A 14,978-nucleotide genomic window follows, 5' to 3' on the forward strand; every position below is an offset into this window, starting at 1 on the left:
TTTCGTGAATCTTTTAAAAAATCTTGTCGGGTAGGTGATCGATTTGCAGAAGTCTTTAAAATATTTTGATCTCTTTTATTGGCTAATAGGCGAACACGTTTGCTCGATTTCGATTCTTTCACTTTCTCTTTATCATTTGACTTCTTCATCGTTTTTTTATTTTCCCGATCACTTTTTGCATTAATCTTTACAGGGGATGAATTGTTATTTGTTGATAAGGATATATTGGTATTATTTGGAGACATATTTGATGCCGTCTTTATATTTAATAAATTATTTGTAGGAGTTGCAGACGCATTTGCCTGTTCATCACTGCTAATAGTGGGATAAGGTGGGTTTGGTTGAATTTCTGGTACAGGAGTTAAATTGGTAGTTGCCTGTGATATAGCGGGGGACAATGAAGCATTTTCCCAAGACTTTTTAATTGCAAGAAGTTCTAGCCAGTCACTTTTTTTAATTGTTATTAATTCATTATTAATGAGAGTATTTGCTGCTGTAGTTGATGTAAGATTATTTGTGGCAGAGTTTGTTTGTTGTGATGGGGAGACTGATGGATTTAGTGCAGATGCATAAGAGAGGTTTGGTTTGGGTGTTCTGTCGGCGACTATTTTTCGAGCGTCAGGAAAAGAGAGATTTTTTGTTATTTTAACTGTCAAGATTTCCTTTTCTAATTTATAATGTGGGCATGATCTGGAATACGATGGATGATCACCATCGCAGTTATGGCATTTTGCTTCTGTAGAATTGCAGGTGTTACTTTCGTGATCTGGAATAGAGCAACGAGCACAAATTTGTTTTCCCCGACAAGCTGTTATTGTGTGGCCAAACTTTTGACATTTAAAGCAGCGCAGTGGATTAGGTATAAAGTGTTTAACCGGACAGTTTATATAAGCTATTTTAACGGATTTTGGCAGTACAGGAGTGTCAAATGTAAGAATGAGATGTTTTGTTGGGAGGTTCAGACCATTTCGTTTGATTGTAATTCGGCGAACTGCTATGACTTTTTGGTTTTTCAAACATTCTAGTATATCTTCTTCAAGATCTTTTTGAAATTCTCTTTCGGAAATAACGCCTCTTGAATGATTGAGTGTACGATGTGGAGCGACTTTGACATCTATGTTCCCTATTTTTCCTAGTTTCAATATATTTTCCGATTGTTTCATATTCATGACTTCTATTAAAAGTTTTCCACTGTTCAGTTTTTTAATTGATTTTACCTCTCCGACGAGGGCAGAGATACTTTTATGAATTAATATGGGAGATATGTTCTTTAAATCATTATTTTCAGAAAAAATTACAAAAAATTTAAAAAAAGCATTACTTTGTTGATTATTATAAAGTCCCATGCGATATGGTGAATGATTCGGGCTCGACGGCACCGCCCACCACGGAGCCCAACAAGGGATGGCAGCCACCGGCTCTGGCTCACCCCAGCCTCGGCGCTTACCATGGTGCTGATCGAAACCTATACGCTGGGAGTCACTCCCGGGGACAGTGACCACCCTTAACGCCAAGCCCAAGGAGTGACCCCTTCGCTTGATCCCCTTGAGCAGCCCAGTTAAGTGTCTGAGATACCGGCCGATTGATACACCGGGGACCGAAATGTACCACCCGTCTAATGGGTCGCCACGCACGGCAAACACGTGGGGGTATTTGCTGTCCATGAGAAGCAAGAAGCAAACAGAGCGGCGACAGCTTCTCATGGAGAGCTCCCTCGCCTACCCTCGAGGGAAAGAAAGAAAAGGAGACAGCAGAAGGCGTAGTGGAGAGTAAATCATAAAGGGAGTAAAGATCCCTGGGTACCTCGGGATTGGGACACCCGTACTCACCTATAGTAGGTGAGCCCCTGAGAGGGAGTGGTAACTGATGACAGAGAACATAAAGACTATGCACTGGTGAGGTTCGAAATGCACCAGAACAAATTCTCAGAGCAGAATGGTGTACAGTATCAAGTCTACGCAAGACCGTAGAACGCGCAGAGCCATACACCATACACCCGTAATCCATACGAGATAAAGTCATTGCTTCGTATATTCGGAGCAAGGAAGTGCGATCTGCTCCCCAAGTGGTTCTAGAAAGTACCTTAAGAATGTTTAATGATCTGTCACACCTCTTCTGCAGATGTAAGACATGCGGAAGGAAAGTGAGCTTACGGTCAAATATTATTCCCAGAAATTTTATTTCATTGACCACAGGTATTCCATTATTCCCAATATGGATTGAAGGATCCAAATGAATAGCTCGTTTTCTGCAAAAGTGAATGCATTGACTTTTCTCAGGAGAAATAGTATGTCCGTTTTCATCACACCATCCCACCAGTTTGTTAACTGCAACCTGCAGCTGGCGCTCTATTAAGCGCATGTTGCTTCCTTGGCAGGAGATCTGAAGATCGTCAACATAAAGAGTAGCCTGAATGGATGAGGGTAAAACATTAAGAATGACTGAAATGACAGATAAAAAGTGTAACACTGAGGATGCTTCCCTGTGGAACACCCTCAGTTTGAATAAAAGGATCGGAATATGATTTCCCGACCCGAACACGAAATGTACGCAATGATAAAAAGTTTTTTAAAAACATGGGCAAATTTCCCTTGAATCCAAACTTTGCAAGCGTCGAGAGAATACCGAACCGCCAGGTCCGGTCATAGGCCTTTTCTATGTCGAAGAAGATAGAGACTAGATGATTCCGACGGACAAATGCATTGCGGATTTGAGTTTCGAGTAAAACAATATTGTCAAAAGTCGAGCGTCCTCGGCGAAAACCACTCTGCAGCAGTGGGATGCATTCTTTCCTCTCCAGTTCAAATATAAGACGTGTGTTAACCATGCGCTCAAGTGTCTTGCATAGACAACTTGTGAGTGCAATAGGCCTGTATTGCAGAGGGTTAGAGGGATCTTTGCCGGGTTTCAGGATTGGAATCACAATAGCTTCATGCCATTGTGATGGAAACTTCTGTTCAATCCAAATCCGATTAAATAAAATTAACAGATTGGAAAGAGAAGTAGCAGACAAATGGCGAAGCATGTTATATGTGATTCCATCTGGACCAGGGCTGGTATCATGAGTCTTCGACAAAGCCGTTAGTAGTTCGTGCATTTTAAATTCCGAATTATATGGAAAGCATTTTCGAGTAGCAAAACCCAATGGTTTCTGTTGTGCACGATTTTTAATTTCTACAAAAGAAGGCTTATATGATTCGACAGCAGAAACCTTTGTAAATGCATATCCGAGAGCATTGGCAACATCTAATGGGGAAGATACACTTCCATTTTCCGTCTCAAGAACAGGAATAGAAAATTCTTTATGAATTCCATTTGCCGCCTTAACCTTCTTCCAGAGTAGTTTCGAAGAAGTAAAGGCAGTGATGGAAGAGATGAAATTAATCCAAGATTCTCTCTGGGCTTTTCTACGGATACGACGAGCATTAGCTCTAGCACGTTTAAAAGCAATTAAATTATCTGTTGTGGGATATCTTCTGAAGATATTCCACCGCTTTTTTTGTTCGCGGTGACTGTCGCGGCAAGCTTCATTCCACCACGGTCTGGGGAATTTCCTCGGACGTGGGGAGCTTTTGGGAATGGTATTGTTCGCAGCATCAATTAAGCAGTCAACTACATTTTGTACTGCCTCTGTGATATCAGTCTTTTTGACCATATTCTCCAAAATTATTGCCTGTTGCGAGAAAGCAGTCCAGTCTGCCCGCTGGAATAGGAAACGCGGGGGACAAGAAGTCACGCCGCCTCTATCAACATAGGAGACCATTAAGGGGAAGTGATCACTACCAAAGAGATCATTCCCAACTGTAAAACTAAGCAACGGAAAGAGATCAGGAGAGCAAATAGCCAGATCCAGACTGTGAAATGTACGTGTGGGTTCATGGAAATAGGTTTTCTCGTCATGATTGAGCAGACAGAGAGAGTTATCAGAGATAAATTGTTCAATCTGCCGCCCACGAGAATTTGTACTTTCCGAACCCCACAAAATACTATGAGCATTAAAATCGCCAAGAAGCAAGAACGGCTTGGGTAGTTGGTCCACTAAACTATTAAGTTCGTGTTGGTTAATGACAGCATGTGGTGGCAAATATATACTACAAACTGTGACAAGGGTCCGTATATGTACTTGAATAGCCACAGCTTGTAAGGAAGTTTGTAAATTTAAATGAGAGCTCGGGTAGAGGTTAGAAGTTAAGATGCAAACACCACCAGAAGGATTATTTCCAGTGTTAGCATCTTTCCGAGCACAGTTATAACCACGGATTTTCACAGCAATGTCATGTTTCAGGAATGTTTCCTGAAAAGCAAAACAAGCAGGATGGAGCTGATTAATATGCTTGATGTCAACAACTTTGGACCGAAGACCACGACAGTTCCAAGAAATGAAAGTTCCCATCAAGTAACTGAAGAATTGAATTTAATATGGCAAGTGTTATCAAGAGTTGGCGAAACATCGCAACTCATTTGCAATTCATCCTCCTCGTCAGACGGATGGAGGGAAATGGAATCGGGACTTTTAGGTGAGCCAAAGATGGACGTTAAGTCCTTATGGACATTACCTTTCGTCGCAAGTCCCAAAGCGACAGAACTTTGTGTTGCAGATTTTTTTAACTTCGTTCTTAGTTCTTTTGGTGAGAGTCCCCGTTTTGACAGCTTTAGCTTTAGTGCTCTTTGAGAATTGGAGTTTGATTTCGATTTCGATCTCGATCGGACTGGTTTGCTAGTTTCTGGTGCACTGGATGGTGAATTTTCAATCTCAGAATCGGAAGAGTTTTTGACAGTTGTAGTTTGGGAGTTATATTTCACACAGTTTGTGCATTTACAGTTTGCACAAAAGGGTGTTTTTACAACGGAAGCATAACTCACACCAGGTTTGGGTGTTTGAGCCACTACTTTTTGTCTTGCTTCAGAATAAGAAATGGATTCTTTAAATTTTATTGCAGTTATTTGCTTTTCAAGTTTCCAGCGTTCGCAGACTCGAGAAAACGATGCATGACAACCTCCACAGTTCACGCACTTTTCGGTGGCGTTACAATGTTTGCTATCATGGTCTTTTCCCGCACAGCGGGCGCATGTTAGCGTCCCGCGGCAATTAACCTTCGAGTGGCCGAAACGCTGGCATTTAAAGCATCTCAAAGGATTTGGGATGTATTGCCGAACAGGTAGTTTAATATATCCAGCATATATGAATTCTGGAATTGTTGGTCTATGGAATGTAAGGATGTAATGCTTTGTGGGAAGGAGTTGTTCATCCCGCCTAATAGTAATTTGGCGTACATGGGTTACTCCTTGGGGTTTCAGTTCCGCAGTGATCTCCTCAAGGGGAACATTGAACAGTTCGCCACATGTGATTACACCTTTGGAGAAATTTAAAGATGTATGAGAGATAGCGGTTACAGGGATTGTAGCTAAAGCTTTAATTTTCAATATTTGCTGTGCTTGTTTTTTACTGGAGACTTCTATCATCAAGTCACCGGAACGCATTTTGCGTATGGCAGAGACATCACCAATTGTTGCAGTGATTGCCTTCTGCACTAGAAAAGGCGATACAGAATTAAAAGTTTCGTTTTTTTCAGTGATTCGTTTTACTATAAAATAGCGGTCAAATTGTGGAAGGTTAGTAACGATATTAGGTAGTTTGCGATGCCCACTGAAGGGAGATTTCTTAGGAGGAGCCATACGATATTACGGAAGATTTGGGCCCGACGGCACCGCCCATCACGGAGCCCAACAAGGGAAGGCAGCCACCGGCTCTGGCCATTCCCAGCCTCGGCACTTACCTTAGTGCTAATCGGTTACCTATACGCTCGGAGTTACCCCCGGGGACAGTGACCACCCTTAACGCCAAGCCCAAGGAGTAACCCCTTCGCTTGATCCCTAGCAGACTAGCCACTCGGGTGACCATCTACCAGCCGATTGATGCACAGGGGACCACAATGCACCAACCGTCTTTCAAATGGGTCGCCACGCACGGCCAACACGTGGGACATTGGCTGTCCATGAGAAGCAAGATGCAAACAGAGTGGCGACAGCTTCTCATGGAGAGCTCCCTCGCTTGCCGTCGAGGGAAAGAAAAAACAAAGGTGACAGCAGAAGGCGCAGAGGAGAGTAAACCTAAAGGGAGTAAAGATCCCTGGGTACCTCGGGATTGGGACACCCGTACTCACCTATAGTAGGTGAGCCCCTGAGGGGAGCAAGCATCGGAATTAGATTAAGAAGTGTTTTTTTTTTCAAAATTCCCAGAAAATGTGTAGATTAGATTATTTTAAATTGCATTTATATTAATAGTTAAAATAATAAAATTGTAAAATAAACGTCAAAAATATTTATTCAATAACTTTAATTTCATTTTTAGATAAAAGCTCAAACAAGTAAACATTCACAAAGCATTTTTAACATTGAAAAGCTTTAAAATGTAAAAGAACGCTTGAAGCGCGTTTTTACGGCCGCCCTCAGAAGTTTCACTTGAAAGCGGTAGACGCATTACTGACGACGAAAAGGTTAATATGCTTTTACCGTTTTTCTTTCAATTCTTTAAGAAAGAAGAATGCAATTTATTATTATATTGTTATTTTTCTTCCGATGAAAATTTCATTTTGCATTCACATGATCCTTATGATGAAGCTAACAATTAAGATGGCATTTCTCCCGCCAAATTGCGCTACTCAATTTATGCTATGGAGTTTCAACCCTGATAAAAGTTCCAAATCGATATTCTGCGTAATCGGATTTCGAACATTTATTCTTTAGTATCGAAAAACGGAGTTCGAACCCACTATTCAACCAATCGAATCTGTGACTCTACTATTAGGCAATCTTTGACCCATATTTTAATCTGATTGCTGATTTTAAGATAGGTTCCATTATCGGTTTCATCAAAGCACTTAACTTAGATCATCATAGAAACAGTGGATCAATTGTTTGTCATTTTGTTTTGGTATTAAAAAGAACATTTTTCAATTTAAACGTAATAATTTGTCAGAAATAAATATACTATAAATAACGTTATTCAAATATTAACCATAAAAGAAAATTTTAATCCCTGTATAAATGTTATGAATTAATTTTTCTTGTTAATGACATAGGGAAAAGGAATATTTTGATGTTCGATTTTCTTTTGCGGATGCCTTTTTCTTATTATCTTTATATTAAAATATAGATCAGACTAAAAATATATATAAAATATTACAATATAAATAAGAATATGTAATATAGAACAGAATGCTGTCTCATACCCCCGTATCCGTGACCATTCTGGTCACTGAACGGTTTGGTGGGCATGTTACGGGAATTTTATTTAATTAACAAAATATTTACAGTAGGAAAACGAAACAAAAAATAACTATTTAGAGAATTTGCAAGCATACAAGAAATTATATTATGATGAGACCGTTTATATAATTTTTCAACTTAGAAATATAATGCTGAGAGATAAAATGTGTAAAAAAATACATATAATTTGTGTTCACTTATTTTTTATGATATAGTAGATCAGGATGCAGTTAAAAAAAATCATATGGAAAATAATTTGAGAAATGGAAATGAAGACAATCTCTGTTGGATTGAAATGTGTGACAGGAGACTGCGGTGCTTGTTTTTTCCCTTAGACTTGACTTGATGTTGAGAACTATGGAGGCAAGAATAGGTCTCTATTTTCACTTATAAATTTGATTATACTGTGGATTTTTTGCCTGGAAAGGAAGTTGCTGGAGACTCTTTTCAGCCTGTTCCTGTTCATGGCTTGGTGATGATTTTTCATATGCCAGGAGATTGTATTGTTGCATTCCGTAGCATAATGAAGTGCGGTGCCTATCCCACCACAACTGCACTGGTCACTCTCAGACAGATTGAACCTTTTGAGGTAGGCAGGAAAAGGGCCGTGTTCTGGGAAGAAAACAATATCCACTCTGATTCAGTTAGTGGGATTAAGGTTGATTGAAGGCAGAATATTAAAAAATTTTCTGCCTGTGACACTATTGCTCCAATATCCTTGCCATTCCTCAAGCATGTCTTTCCGGAGGAGGGCTTTTATATATGATTTGGGGAATATGTAATATATCGATTATCAGATAAAAGCAAATTCACTTCTAAAATCTCAAGATATTTTTTTATATAATCACATATTATAATGTATTTGTATTTAGACTTGTGATGATTTCTGAATACTTTGTTTGATCTCAACAGTGTAAAAAAAATTATGGAATGGTTTTTCGAGAAAAAAAAAACATGCTTATTTAGAAGCAATCTTTATGTCTCAAAACATCAAAAAGTGCCTCTATATTCAGTAAATAATTTTGCATCTAATTACTTCCCAGGGAAAAAGAGTTCCCTCAAAATCCTTTATCCATATTTTTGCATGGTATAGAAAACATTCCTATTGACACTAATAATTCAGATTATATTAATTTACAATATAATATACAGGTACAAATGGTATTAAATAATATTTGACTCTTGGACTAATTCATTTCCAATTGTTACTAAGCATATTTTATATAAAAAATTTCAAGGAATCTGTTTAATATTTTAGTATCAATACTTATAAAATCTTCTATAAGAAAATAAAAATATTAAATTAACATTTAAAATTACATAAAATTTATCAGTTACTAGTGTTTAATAAACTCTGATGGGCCTATGGTGATTTCTCAAATGAGTGCTTTTAAACCTCAAAAATAACAACAAAAAAAAAAAAAAAAAAAAAAAAAAAAACTAAGTTATCATTGAAGTTAGAAAAAGTATATTTGTTATTTTCTGACTCTGTAAAGTGTTTTATTTTCAATAATTAAAAATGATCATTAAGTATCAGAAAAATCAGAGTTCATCGCTTTAAAAAAATATGAAATAAAAATGCAAGGAATGATAACGTATTTCAATTACATTTTTCTGTTCCACAAATTTAAGATGTCTTTTTTTCATAAGATGTCGGGCAAATATTAATGTAGATTAAAAGCTTGGGCATTATTAGAAGGTTCGAATCATAGTATAAATTAAAAAGAGATTTCAAGAATGCTTTTTGCCAGAAGGCAAATATTTATATACTTCGATATTTGTGACATACAGGATAAATGGTAGAATTTTTCAGGATCCTTAACAGAGTATTGTTGTTACCCACGTACATAAACCCCTCGTTAAATATTTTCCAGATGCATTTTGTCCAATTACACTCTAGCATGTTTTAGTTATTTATTTCTCTAGCATGTATTATATGTTTACAAATAGCTGTAATAATCTTCTACTGATGACAATGCGTTTGAGATCTAAGTTCAAGTATTTGCAATGCACATTATATGTTGTATATTATATACTTTGATGTGAAATATCCCCAATTTATTGGGGTTTATAAAACTGGAGCCATTGTGAATTATCAATTTAAGTGCCATTTTGATCATCAGTCAAAAATTCAAAATAAGTAGGTCAATCCCGAAATGCTTGTCGTGATTTGATTTCTTGATTTTATTGGCACAAGAGCCATAATGTTGGCCATGCTGCGCCAAACTGTGTTTTTCTGGCTTAAAAATATAAAATTTCAGCTATAAAAACAATGTGAAAATTTTTAAGAAAGATAGAGAAAACTTAGATATGTGGATAAAAACCTATTGATTTCAAAAATGCAAAAATTTGAACATGTGGTGTCTTACCAAGTAAGAAGGGTAATGGAGTGTTCGTATTTTGAAAGAAGTGCAAACGTTGAGCATTGAAATTTGGACATTCTGACAATATATGTTGGACAGACATTTGACAGTCACACTGGGAACATAGAGGTGGTTGTTCACCTAGTAACAAGTGGCGATGGGTGAATCTCGTATGCCCAATACGTAAACGGGTTAATACTGTGTCTGCTTTCCGATTGTGTAATGAAGACCACGGTTGTACATGAGGTTTAATAGCATGTAGTTTATTGTTAGTTTCAAAATCCCACTGAGCTTGCCATTTGGAATAAATTGGAATTGATCATCAGTCAAAAATTCAAAATAAGTAGGTCAATCCTGAAATGCTTGTCGTGAATCTTTTAACTGGAAAATTCTAAGAAATGTTAGCATTATGTGATCATTTCATAATATACTTGATTTGGAAGCCCATTTTGTGACTTACACTTTTTGTGAAGCATTTTTTGTTATGTTAAAGAATTGGTAAAAAAATTTAAGTTATTGATAATAAACAAATCCTAAGAACATCCTTATATAAATAAAAGCTCTATCTAGAAATTTAATTCATTAATGATTATACATTAAGTAATCGCTTCTCTTCAAATATAATCTAATATTAAATCATTCTAAGACGCTGTAATTCGAAATAATAATCTACAAACACCTCAAATATTCTATAAATTCTTAGTGGAAGCAGTAAAACTGTCATATAATTAGTAAGAAAAGAAAGAAGTTAAGGGGTTAAAAGCGAAAAAGTATAATTCAATTTTTCTCATATCAATTTAATTTGAAACGATATATTCTGCCTCGTCAGCCGAAAAAGTATTCAGACATTGAGATGAATAACATTTTATTCATCAGATAAAAGATATTAAAAACAGTATATTGCAACATGAATCATGTGTTTAAATTCTACAAAGTGTGAAAACCTATATGCTAATGAAAAAGTTTAAGGAAACTTAAAAATTAAAGTGTAATTACCATTATAATAGTTTTACAGCAAATTTTCAAATGCTTATGAATTAAGTAATAAAATATACTTTTATTGCTTGGAAGCATTTTTATATTTGGTTGGCCATTTCTTGTTTTTTATTACTTCTTTCAATCTACTTGGCACTGAACCAACTAATCTCTTGCATATTTTGATATCAATATTTCATCGTGTTTCTATTAGTTTTTCTTTCAGGATATTTTTACCCTTAATATTATTTTCATCCCAAACGTTTTTAATATTTTATAAATGTTTTATATGAATGATTCAATCTTTCCTAATCAAGAATGCAATAGCATAAATCTTATTGGCTTGCCAATATTATAATTATCTAATGGATATCTAATGAAAAAAATGTTATTTTTATCATTAGATAATATATTTTTATCTAATGAAGAAAAATGGTTTGGTTTGGTTTTTTGGCGCAAAAGCCATTTTTGGCTATGCTGCGCCAAACACAAGACTTACTCCAACATTTATTTTATTACAAAAAAACAATGCACAAAAACGATGTCAAAATTTAAAACTCAAATTTGCTTTTCGATTCCAATATCTTGCAAGAATAAAAAAATATTTTGGTTGGGTTTCTCACCCAACAAGTCTTTTAAAGTTACATTGTTGCTACCAAAATGGATTCATTTAAATTGGGTAAAACTGGGACATTCTAAGAGTATATGCTTTATGGCAGTAGTTCTCAACCTGTGGGGCGCGCCCCCCTAGGGGGGCGCGAGAATATCCATGAGAAAATATTTAAAAAAATTGATTAACTGACTGAAAGGAAAGCACACATACACATGGAAAACAAAATACATTTCGATATATTTAATAACTTATTAAAGTAAAACAACATACTAAATCAAAATTTACTTAATCAAAACATACTAAATTAAAAAAATTTAATAATTATTAGCGACTTTCTTGGGCCTGTCTTGCAAAGCAAAGTTTTTCAAGGGAAGGCTTAGTACTAGAAATAGCCACTCACAGTTCTGTTTCTATATTTTGTCTTCAAAAATGCCACAGCAGAAAATCCAGTTTCACAAAAGTTGGATGTTGAAAGTGGCAATAGAATGTGAAATGCCCTTGTTTTTAGTGCAGAAAAACCTTCCTTACTCCTGTCCAAAATTCAAATAGCGATTTATTACTAAATTGTCTTTTAGTTTCGCCACTTATCGCGAAGTCTATGAATTTTTCTTCCTCATCAATTGAGAGTAATTCGGGAGTCTTATGAAATGGATCCCTAACCCACTCGTAACTTGCTATCAGTTTGTCGTCAGCAAGAAAATACTTCTTAAAATTCTATACAAGCGTGACTAAAAAGGTTTTCAATGGTTACAAAACAACTTTTGCAAGTTCTTCTTCAGCCTTGTAAGTTTCCACATTTGCAAGCATTGTTAGGTTTTTTTTTTACTTTAAATTTCTGCTCCACAATTCCAATTTTCTACAAAAAGCATCAACTTTATCACTCGTATCCAATATAGTATGTATATTTGCTCCTTGGAGTTGAAGATTCAAATTATTTAATTTTTCGAATATGTCGACCAAGTACCTCAATTTCATCACAAATAAACCATTGTGAAAATTTTCGGCCGCCGGTCTGTTTTCTCCTGCTAGGAAATTGGCGATTTCTTCTCTTTATTCATAAACATGTTGCAAAAATTTCCCACGTGATGACCATCTTTCCCCGCAATAAAATAGTAATGCTGAATGTACTGAAACCCATGTCTTTACAAAATGCGGAAAAGATTCTCAATTTCAGGTGATCATTTTTATATAATTTACTACGAGTACAACCGTAGTTAACACAATATTCAGACCAGGACTCGTTGCTTTCGAAGCCAAAGCTTCTCTGTGCCACGCAACTTAGATAAAAGCTGACACTGCACATCTTCGGCTATATCGCCAATTCGACGAGCAAAAGTATCATTTGAAAGAGGTATGGACTGCAATTGTTTTGAAAAATTATCTCCAAACATAGTTTCTACAATCTCAATTGCTGCTGGCAAAATAAGATCTTCACCAATGGTGTGTGGATTTTTACATCTGCCTATTTTATATGAACTTTGTAAGATGCAATTGAAGCTTTTTTATTCACAGACAAAGTTTCTTAAAAAATGATTTTTGCTTTTTATATGATTTTAATTTTAATTCGAAGAATTCTCTGGGTTTGTTGACGTACTCACTATGAAGCGTTTCCAAATGTCATCGTTTAAGTTAATTAGGTTTCATTCTGTCTGCGGCCAACATTTTTGAGCAAATGATACACAGGGGCCTTTTTTCTTCATTTACTTCAGCACTGGTAAACCCAAAATTTAAGTATTCTTGAGAATCTTGATTTTATTTTCGGAACCACGCTCGTCTGTGTACTTGTTGATGCTTGAATATCGTCTAATGCTTGCTTACTTCCGCTTAAAAATTTATCCATGAGTCTACATAAATCTACTGCCGTGAATATTTAATATGGTGAATTACAATTAACACGAAAACATATATAACATACACATTCACTGTAGATTCGATAGCGATAAAAGGATCGACTCGAATGAGACTGGTTGGAATTGAAACTTGCGTTATCGAACATTTTCCTTCTTCCTATGAGAAAACATTTGCTCCGCGCATGCTCGAGACGGCATCAGTCGTGTGGATTCCCTTCCTTATTGCTAAACATTGCATATTTTTCCCACTTTTGTTTAGTCATGCTTCTGTTTTATTTCTTTTATTATTCTTAAAAATGTATTCCCAGTTTCTAAATTTAGCTCATCCCGTCTAGGTTAACTTTCATATTCTTTTCACGTTATCTCCCTGATTGGCTTTCATTTCAAATATAATATTTAAATTTTCCCGGCTTTCATTCGCTTCATCTGTTTACCGCCAGCTTGTCCAAAATGCAATATGTGGCTTCTAGCCAACGTTGGTTCGCTTTTACTCTTGTTTTGGCAGTTAGTTAAAAATAATTTTAAAACAGAATCCAAAATACTCAATATGCATTATTGTTGTATACATTTTATTGTAAGCGGAGGGCTCGATGAAAATTATGATTGAAAACTGGGCCGCAAATACTGAAAGGTTGAGAAACGCTGCTTTATGGATAAAGAGCAATGACAATCTGAACATGTAGGTTGGGGTTCTGAATTTAGTAAATATTCGTGAGTCAATCTGGTGTGTCCAGTTCTGCGTCGATTTAACATAACGGATTTTTTTCGGTTTAAGTTATAATATTTAAAGGACTTTACCGAAGAATGAATTTCAAACAACTTATGTGTTTGTTCATTCCATATACTCTGCCATTTTTTCCACTATATTTTTTACTGTTTGAAGAGCATCACTTAGAGGAACAAAATTTTCGCACATCAATCCTGGAGTTTTTGCCGCTTTTCGGCCCTCTCATTACCCACAATTCCTGAATGTCCAGGAATCCAACCAAATAAAATATCTGCTCCTTTTCGTATTAAAAAACAATAAAATTCCACGCATTTGACAACTAAAGGATGGCTGGGTTAGGTTAGGTTAGGTTTATGAAGTTTAGTGGCACAAGAGCCTATCTTGGCTAAACTGCGCCAAACATATGGTTACAAACTAATCTTATTCGATTTAAAAATCAAAACACAAGTTCAATGGAACTATGAATATAAGAAAATACACAAATACATTAAAAAAAGAAGCTGATAAAAACAGGAGAGTGCAATAAAAAAAAGAAAGTTTATCAAAGATGACGATTTATTAGATACATGTAAAAAAGCGAATGGCTTTTAAAAATTTAAAAATATTTGGGTGGTGTTTTTCACCCACCAAGTGCTGCATAGTTAGAGACGATGACTGGAAATACAACTCACGATGGAATTTAAAATCAGGACATTCAGTAAGAATGTGTTTCACAGTAAAATCTGTACTGCATGTAGGACACATGGGTTTCCTCTCTCCACAAATTAGATGTTTATGAGTTAGACGTGTATGTCCTATACGGAGGCGGGCCAATTTAACATCCAACCCCCGTAGAGGGAGCACGGGCCATAATCCAATTAAAGATTTAATGGTATGCAATTTGTTGTCAATTTGCTCATTCCAGTTTGCTTGCCAAGTGGAATAAAGATGACAAAGAAAAAACTTCTTCGCATCACAGTAAGGAATATTTTGTGAAAGAAATGAAGAAGCAGCTTTTGCAGCACAGTCTGCTGCCTCATTCCCAGAAATGCCAGAGTGACTCGGTACCCAAAAAAATAAAATATTAAATGTCTTATTTCGAAGAAGGACTAAACTATTTAGAATTTCTATGGCGACAGGATGCATTTGATTGTCGGGATGGGAGAGCGTCTCTAAAACACTCATACTGTCAGTATAAATAA

This window comes from Argiope bruennichi, chromosome 4 (genome assembly GCF_947563725.1).
Source record: "Argiope bruennichi chromosome 4, qqArgBrue1.1, whole genome shotgun sequence".
NCBI lineage: Eukaryota > Metazoa > Arthropoda > Arachnida > Araneae > Araneidae > Argiope > Argiope bruennichi.